Raw genomic sequence first — 8,728 nt, forward strand, 5'->3', positions numbered from 1 at the left:
TACATAGCCCATGTAACTCACTGCTGAGCAATCTCAGGAGTCAGAGGAACTTTGTGCCAGGGCAGGAGGTGGCTTCTGTGATGTGACAGCATCGTGGCTTCTGGCTTGCTGCTTCTCTGTGAAGCCACCAGCACTGGAGGTTTGCTGCCATTCATCTCTAATCTCTAATGTCTGGCTGCCTTTTTTATCCAGCCCAGTCTATACTGAGAGAAACCCAGCCCGGCAGTTCAGTGTTCATCTCTGGGGGGTCTAATGCAGGGGGAAATGCTGGCAAGGCAGCAATGGCATGGGCACCACAGGAGATATGCTGCAAAGCCCAGCGCTGCTGGGGCAGAGTGGCTCCAACTGAGGGGTCTGCAGCAATCCCTGGGTGATGGGACTGGACAGACCGTGAGGATGAGGGGAGCTTGAGCAGGGATGGCAGATTGAGTATCCCTAGGGAAACTCCCTCCCCTGAAAGGTGTCAGGAGTGTTTGGACTGAGCAGAGATGAAGGGCAGCACATTTCTTGGCACCACATCACTGCAAGCACCTCCAGGGAGCAAAGGGGTGAAGATGCAGAGAAAATTGGGAAAGAAAGGGGAAGAACTGGTGGGGAGGGCTAGCAAGGAATGAAAGGACAGGGTGGAGACATAGGGCTGGCAGGATGATTAGCACCAGATGGCAGGTATCAATTATTTACCATTTATGTACAATAAAAAAATACAATTTGACGATGGGAAGAGCATGAAACAAGCTCAATAGCAATTCAAAAGCATATGGAAATAAAATGCAGCAAATTAAGGGGTTGTAATAAATGTGCATCGCTGTTTGTAATGCCCCTGAAAGAATTATAAATGTGAAGCCTTTGTGAATAACACTTAAAAATAAATGTAACATAAAAAAGAAATTAGGTACACAAATAACTTTACATTCAGGCATTTATAAAATAAAATCTGTTTGCAGCAGCTAATTAAGAAAAGGGCTCTAATGAGCCTCACTCTACCTTAGAGACAAGGCTGAAATGTTAAAAGTGGATATAGGTATGGTGGGTGCCATTAAAAACTCAACTTCCCTAACTTTCCAGCCATTTCAGAGATGAGATATCTCTTTTCCAAAGATGGGAGCTGGAATTGTGGTGCCGTTAAGCCTCCGCCGTGTCTGGAGATGCCATCTGCACCTCCCTGCAGACGCCCCGATGCTGGCACCGCCCTCCTTCCCTATTGCCATTATTACTCAATTGCTGGATCAATAAATTAACATTGACTAGTGGGAAAAGACATGACTACGCTGAGCTTGAAATGTGCAACTCCCAGGGAAGATCCTGTGTTGCTGTGATTGGTATTTTTTGGTTTAGCACAGGATGGTGCTGCTGGAGCTGGCAGAATAATCTTAGCGCAGTGAGCAGGGCCAGTGCCACCTGAGCCACGCACCTTGTGTAAAACAGTATGTCACAAACAAAACAAGGTCAAAGCAGATTACTCCTTTCTAGTGGATTAGAAATCTTCCATCAAAATATCATTAAGCTGATCATTTCCCACAGAGCATTTGTTTTTTACCAGCAAGTGCTTTCCAACAGCTGTACAATGAAGGCAAATCAGCAGTGTTCTTTGCTTTGCTCCCCTCCCACCCCAAATTATTGGCAACCACTTTGAAGTTCTCCACAAATAATGTTTCACTGGGCAGAAGCCTGGGGAAGGTTTGTTCAGCACTTAAATTGCATTTTTCATCTTTCTTTCCTAAAGAGCACTGGTAGCAAAGGAAGCAGCTGCCAAAAGGGACCAGCTTCGTGTCCTGAAGTTTTTGGTGTGGAAAATCATTTGGAGAGAGGGGTTGTCCCACAGAGGCTGTGGGCAGTGATGCTGATGGGCTGGATAATGGGCAGAGTGGCTGCTCCCAGCCTGGAGAAGCCTTGCCAGGTGAGATGGCAGTGGCTGAGCTGCAGGACAACAGCGTGGGCCACAACCCATCCCCGAGGATGGAACAGAGAAACACCACTTGCCCTGAAGTTCTTGCATTCGCCTCACACACCAGCATCACTTCCATATTTTTAAATATTTAATCTATGCAGCCTGGTTGCCATGGGAACCCTCATGTAGAAATCTGGACTTTGGGTTAATCAGAAGGATCCTTCCCACGGCTGGGCAGGAGCTGGGCTTCCCCGCCGTGCAGAGCCAGCACCATTCCCTTCGAAGGGGTTTGCTCTGCCCTGCCAGAGGGTATTTTAGTATCTGCCTCTAATACACTGCCACCTAAGCTTTGGGAAATCCTCTCCCTAGCACTCAGGTAATTCCTACTGGAAGTCCTGGGCTGCCCCAGAGTACTCATTGTGGAGAAAGCTCTTTTCCACAAGCAGTGTAGGAAATGTCTGTGCCACCTGGTCAGACACCACAGGACACCTCTGGTTCCCACTGCGCACGGTGCCAAGCAAGAGAACAGAGACCATGAGCAGCCTGCTGGGAGAAAAGGGCTCTGAATTCTCATGATGGGCTGAAGACAATCCTTCCCTTGCTCATTTCAACATCTCTGTAAGAAGCAGGGGCTTGGGCTGAGGACAAGAATAAAGCACACAGGTTATCAGCAGAGCTCAGCCTCTCCAATTTGGCCAATATACACCAGTGTGTGTGAAAAGACAAGCCCACTTAGGAATTTCATAATCCTTTCACAGATCACCTTTTTGTCTTTATGTTCTGGTTTGTGGTGTGAAGTGCTCAGCGTGCTGCACAGCACAAGCTGCACAATGGCAATGAGATGTTTCCCTCAGCTTGGGCCCCCTCCAGCAGACTCCTGCTCCCACATGACTCCCACAATTCATCCTCCAGCCAAGCTACTGAGAACCACAGTCTGACCAAGTACAGACTTCTCATCCCATGCAGTTGTCCCAGTTCCCCCCCAAAAGGTCCATCAGCCACAGAAGGTGTCCAAGAGTGGGAGGTGCTGGTGGAAGCCCAGAACTGACCATGGCCATGGTGCCTGGGCACAGGTTTCACAGAACAGAAACCAGAGGTACACAGTGCTTTACTGCTCATGATGACCAGGATGTGTTAGCCAGGTCATCCTGATGGCCTCATCCAAAGCTTTTCATCTGGCATGGCAGATTTTACATTACTAATCTTTAAGTGGGAGCAAACTGGTGGCTCTTGGTCTGCTTTCCTGGCCACTTTTCCCTTGTGTCTCCCAGGGAAGACAAGGTGTGACCAGTCACCCCTGTGCCCAACCCCTGACAGTGGTGAGGAGGAGAGGGGTCCCTCTGTACAACCAGCACTTCTCTTCCTTCCTTTTCATTTTTAGATGTCTCCTCCCACTCTTGTTCAAATATATCACCTAGATCCCCACTATTTGCCAGCTGGGGGTAGTAACACTGGTTCCCAAGGTGCCTGCGGCATTTACATGAAATTAGGCAATGGAAGAAAACCGTCTCAGCAATTACGTGAGAGATGATGGTGAGCCAAAAAGAAAAATGCATGCAAAAGGTGTGTTCTCCTGCCAACAAATTAGGGTTAAATTACAGAGCTCAAGAGCCTTCAAATAACTTAAACATTGTATTACAAATTTAGTTTCAATTAACTAATTAAATAGGAAAATGAGATTATTGCCTAGCAGCTACCATAGGAGGTAAACAGCAATGACCTTCTCTGCTGTCACCAAATGACTCAGTTAATAAAAAACCCAAATTAAGACAATTTCCTCAGTGCTTGCACTCTGCGGCCCTCTCTGCTCCGAATCTGCCCAGGCGCTGGGGCCGGCCAGGTGGGTGTGTGCCACCCAAGCCTCTCCCAGCTCCTCCGCAGCCCTGCCTGAGCTTGGCACAGGCTGTGGTTATTCTGTAACCTCTGTGCCTCCTGAGCAGGGCCAAGACCCGGCCGTGCTCAGCTCTGCCATGGCCACTTGCCAGCCCCGTGGGTGCAGGGACGGGGGCCAGGGCCCAGAGCATCCCCCGGCCTGGCGCTGTGACCAGCGGGAGCAGGTCTGCCCCGCCACATCCCCTACGCCAGTGTTTCAGCAAACAACTCGCTGCCGACTGCCCTTTTTTATTACTTTACAGCACAGTTTTTCCTCAAATTTTATGGCATTTCATTAGAGCCGCCAGAAGGTGATACTGCCCCCTTTCCAGAAGTGAAATAAATTCAAGTTTTATCGCTTCTGGAAATGCTGGAACAGCTGTCAGGACATTTGATGGATTTTCTCAATTACAGGACTTGTGGAGCATTTTATACTTATATCCGCACCCAAGTCTAATATACTGTACTAGATGTTTGTTCCCCCCGTTATCTCTTTGCATCTCCCTCCCTAATAATGGTCAACTTGTTACTTTTCCCTTCATTCCTTTTTTCACTGTAACCTTTTTTTTCTCCACAGTAATCATCGAGCGTTTTCCTTCTTTACTTCCCATAACATGTAACTGCTCCATGCAAGCAGGCAGTGACCCCACAGCTGGCGAGTGTCCCTGTGGCAGCTGAATCCAAGAGCAGTTCCCCCCAGTCCCAGCAGCTTTCGGGCTGGATGTCATGGGGACAGACTGAGCAAGGAGGACTGACTCCTCTGTGCTGCCCTGTGCCTTCTGGGCACAATTCCCTTGGAAATAAAGCCCCTCTACCTCCTCACTGATTTTGGAGCTTCCCAGTGCAGGCAACACCCCACATGCAGGGACCCATCACCCTCCCCGTGTCTGGGCCAGGGAGCACAGGAGGAGGCCCACAGCCATCTCCACCTCCCAAAGACATCCCTGACAGATGAACACTCATTTCCCAGTGCTCCCAAGAGAGCCCTTCTCATCTGGGCTGCTCCAGGGACTGTTTTCCAAGTGATCTATAAGAAATAATTTCTCAGGCTCTTCTCCACCCTGTCATGTACCTGACAGGCTGTATCAGCTCACACACCACCATGATCAGATCCCGTACTGATGAAGGCATTATCTCCTTGTTGCATCTTTCAGTGAGGATACCCCACCAAGGTCTAGGGATTGATGGAGATACGGTTTTTTGTCAGGGTAAAATTATCTCAGCTCACCAATGAAATGCACAAGGATGCCAGGTTACACCTTTCCCTTCTTTCTGTCTGCGATCCAAAGTGGAGCGACAGCTCAAGGTCTGCAGCTTCCCAAGGCAATGAGCAGCACAGGGTTCAGACAGGAACGTCCCCTAGGAGCATCATCACTCCAAAAGGAGGAGAGTTTTGCGGGCAACAGAGCTAAACACTGTTGGAAAAGGCCACTACTGCTTTGTGTCACTTAAAATAAGCACTTTATATCCATGCCTTCCTCCGAGGCACAGGGAGAGGAAATCCTGCAGAAACAAGTGCCCCAGCATGCATATACTGCTGGAAGAAGTTGCAACAGTAAAAAAGCCCGTGTGTTTTGAGGTTTGCTTAATTTAACCCAAAACTTAATCTCTTTGAGAAGATGGGGGCAGCCAGGGAGCAGGATGAGGTCTCCACTTGCTGTAGGAGCAGGAGTGAAATAGGATTGAGATGAAGATGTAGCCCAGCCTAGAGGAGCACTTGTACCCTCTCATTGCCAAGATCAGGCATCACCTGAGTTCTCCACCTTCCCCCCATCCCCTGCCATCCCACCCAAGAGAACTGACAGAGAAATATGAAGGAGTGGCTCCATGCAGAACACCGTAGATCTGCAGGAAATTTCCACAAGCCAAGGTGTGATCCCAGATTTATTCAAATTAGAACAATTAAGGCAATTAAAGGCAAAGAAGTGCTTGGGGAAGGGGGGAATCTACTACCAAACAGACTTGCTATTACAGTCTATCAAACTGACACAAAAAGATTAAAAAGCTGATTTACATTAAAAAAAAAAGGAATAGCAAAAAGACTAGCATTCCCGAAAATAGATAACACATCCTGCTGAGAAAATCACTCCACACATAAAAGAGAAGCAAAGGTGATTACATATAACAAAACTAATCTTCTCTATTGCTTTAATCACCTCAGACCATTTCACCTGCTTATTTGGAAACTGTTAACCCAAGGAAAAAATTATTGTGAGGACGTCCTCATTTCCAGAGCTATGTTCGAATGGGCTTGTTTTCCTAGGCATCCATCCCCAGTGTCTTTAACAACAGCCATTGCTCCGCAAGATAAATGTTTGCCTAAGACTATTCTGTAGTTAATACATATATTCATGACTCAAGCATAATGCAGCAAGGAGAGAGGGTACCAGGAAGCTGTGAATGACCCACCAGGGTCATGGCAGGAGTCTGTCTGTCCTACTACCGCACAGCCAGCAGTAAATGTTGCCCAGATTTTACGGGTGTGTAATGTGGGGGCCTGGAGGGTGGCCTGGGCACAGCGTGCACAACAGTAACTTTGAATAATTTCTTCCTAAAATCCTGACTGGCAAGGTCAGGACAGAGCTTACCTGGGGCTGTTCACAGAGCTGGTGACATGAGTGTCTGTGGGATGAGCAAGGTGAGGGATAGTCACCTCTCCTTTCATGGGGTGCCTTCCACCCCAGCAGCTCCAGGACCTCCTTGAGTGCCAAAATCATCATTGCTGGGACTCACCGCTGTCAGCAGCTCATCCTCACACCTGTCACAGCACAAGAGAGGGAGAACACTGCATGTGGTGAGCAGGAAGAGAGGTTTTAGATTGGCAGCCTGGATTTACCGTGCCAGTGCTGTCAGCTGGGGTCAGTTTGGAGCAGCAGTGCTTGTGTGCCCACGTGGGCGCATGTGTAGGGGTGTGGGGCACACAGCAGTGCCCAGGTGAGTGCAGAGCCCCTGTGTGCCCATGGTTGGCCCCTGCCCTGCACACCACACCAACACACAGCCTGCAAGCAGCTGTGGCACAGCTGGTGCTGCCCTGGTAGCTGGAGCCAGGGGCTTGCCTCTGCTCTCCAGGGGGCGGGAAATTGCAGTGGCCGGCAGGGGCACAGGGGAAGAGGTGATGTTAAAGCAAATGGATTTCATGCATTGATGCTCTGGCCTCCAGTCGGGGTGAGCTGCAAAGAGCCCCAGCTTTCAGATGCATGTGGTGTTTCAAAGGTGTTGCCTCTGCACTGGCAGCAAGAACAGGAGTGCCTCAGCTCGCTGCAGGGACTTTAATGTGAATGTGTTGGCCCTATATGTGCATGATTATCTTGAATTTAATGGTATTTGATGCTGGGACGCAACACCTCTTGCTAAATCAGCAATGGTTCTTTCTTCACCCAAGCAGCAGCTCGTGAGATTTTGCAGACTGTTTATTGTTATATGTCACAGCTTTGATCCCACTGAAGCCCATGGAAACTCACCAATGTGGCAGGTTTTGTGTCAGAGCTGAGTGAGTAAATAAACACCCAGAGGAGGCTCCCAGCAGCAGCGGCCTGGCGTGGCTCCGGGTGCTGCTGCTGTCACTGGCAGCTCTGTGCTGTGGCAGTAAATTCTTGCAGGTCTCCAGAACTCACCACAAACCCCTCATTCATTTTTCTTACAAATGCAGTTTCGCCATAATCTCCAAATTCAGGGCTGGCATGAGTGATATGTGTTATCCTGGGATGTCAGCTGGGACAGTTAAAAAAACTCTCTCTCCCAGTTTCTGCTTTAAAAATCAGTTCAGGCCAGACACATGCACTGCCCTTTCAGGCACTCATTACCTCCAAAAGCCAGGATATTCAGAAGAGGAGAAGACATCAAGCCTGGGTGCATGGAGGGAATGGGGGAACAGCAAGCATCCTCCTCCCAGCCATAAATCACAGAAATTGAATTAAATCATGTCAGATTGAGGGACAAAAAGCCAGTTATAGATCCATTTTGCTATGCCAGCCGACATGGCTTCCATTTGTGACTTGTTGAGTGACATTACTTATCCTGAGTGCTCCTCTGACAATATAAGCTCTTAATGTAAAGACATGTGTAAAATTACAGTAAAATGAATGAAACCCGGAAAATTATGTAAAGTTTACAGGGTTGCTATTTTTTTTTCTTTTTTTTCTTTTCTTTTTTGCCCCTTCCTTTTTTTTGGCTTCCTCTCAATTTCTGCCTTCTAAATGAGGATTTGGGCAATGCATCAGCTGACAGTGCCTGCCCGGAGCAATGGGCTCTTCTGCTTTTGATGCATCTGAGCAACTTGAAACTAATACCAGCATGCACTGTACAGTGAATAGACCTTCATGTTGATGAGGCAAATCCTGCAGCACTTAAAAGCAATCTGTGCTGAAGTGTCCCATGTATCTTCGTCTTCGAAGTGCAACACACTTATGAAAATTGCAGATGCTGTGGTGCTATTTGTCTGGAAGGAGACATTACAGGTGACATATGAACCCGATTTCTCAAACAGATGAGGTCTGTGAGAGGATTAAGGAAACATCAATAAATTAAGATGTAGAATAAAGTTCCTGCTGTTTTCCTTGGCCTCTCTCTTGCTGGCTTGACAGTCAAGTGCTCACGACTGCAAACTTGGCAGAGCACCAGGCATCCCTCCTTTGCCTACTGCTAGAATATAAGCAGATCTTATGCTGTGATTCCCCCCTTGGTAGAGAAGGCAAAGCCCCAGGACCCCTGGCAGTGCCCCCTGCCCAGCCACCTGCCTCCAGCCCCTCAGCCAGCGGCCCTGTGGGTATGCAAGGCATCCAGCAGGCACATGCAGAATTGTCTTGAATTTTTTTTCCTCTTTTTCTAGCTGTGCACTGCAAACCCACATGGTGCTCTGCAGTGACCCCAGGTACAATGTCATTAAACCCATATCACAGCCCCATGTGCAGCAGCTCTGCACTGCGCTTCCCAAGGAGACAAAACACAGGAAGAGAAAACAAATTCCTG

The sequence above is a fragment of the Geospiza fortis genome, unplaced genomic scaffold (genome assembly GCF_000277835.1).
Source record: "Geospiza fortis unplaced genomic scaffold, GeoFor_1.0 scaffold112, whole genome shotgun sequence".
Classification (NCBI taxonomy): Eukaryota; Metazoa; Chordata; class Aves; order Passeriformes; family Thraupidae; genus Geospiza; species Geospiza fortis.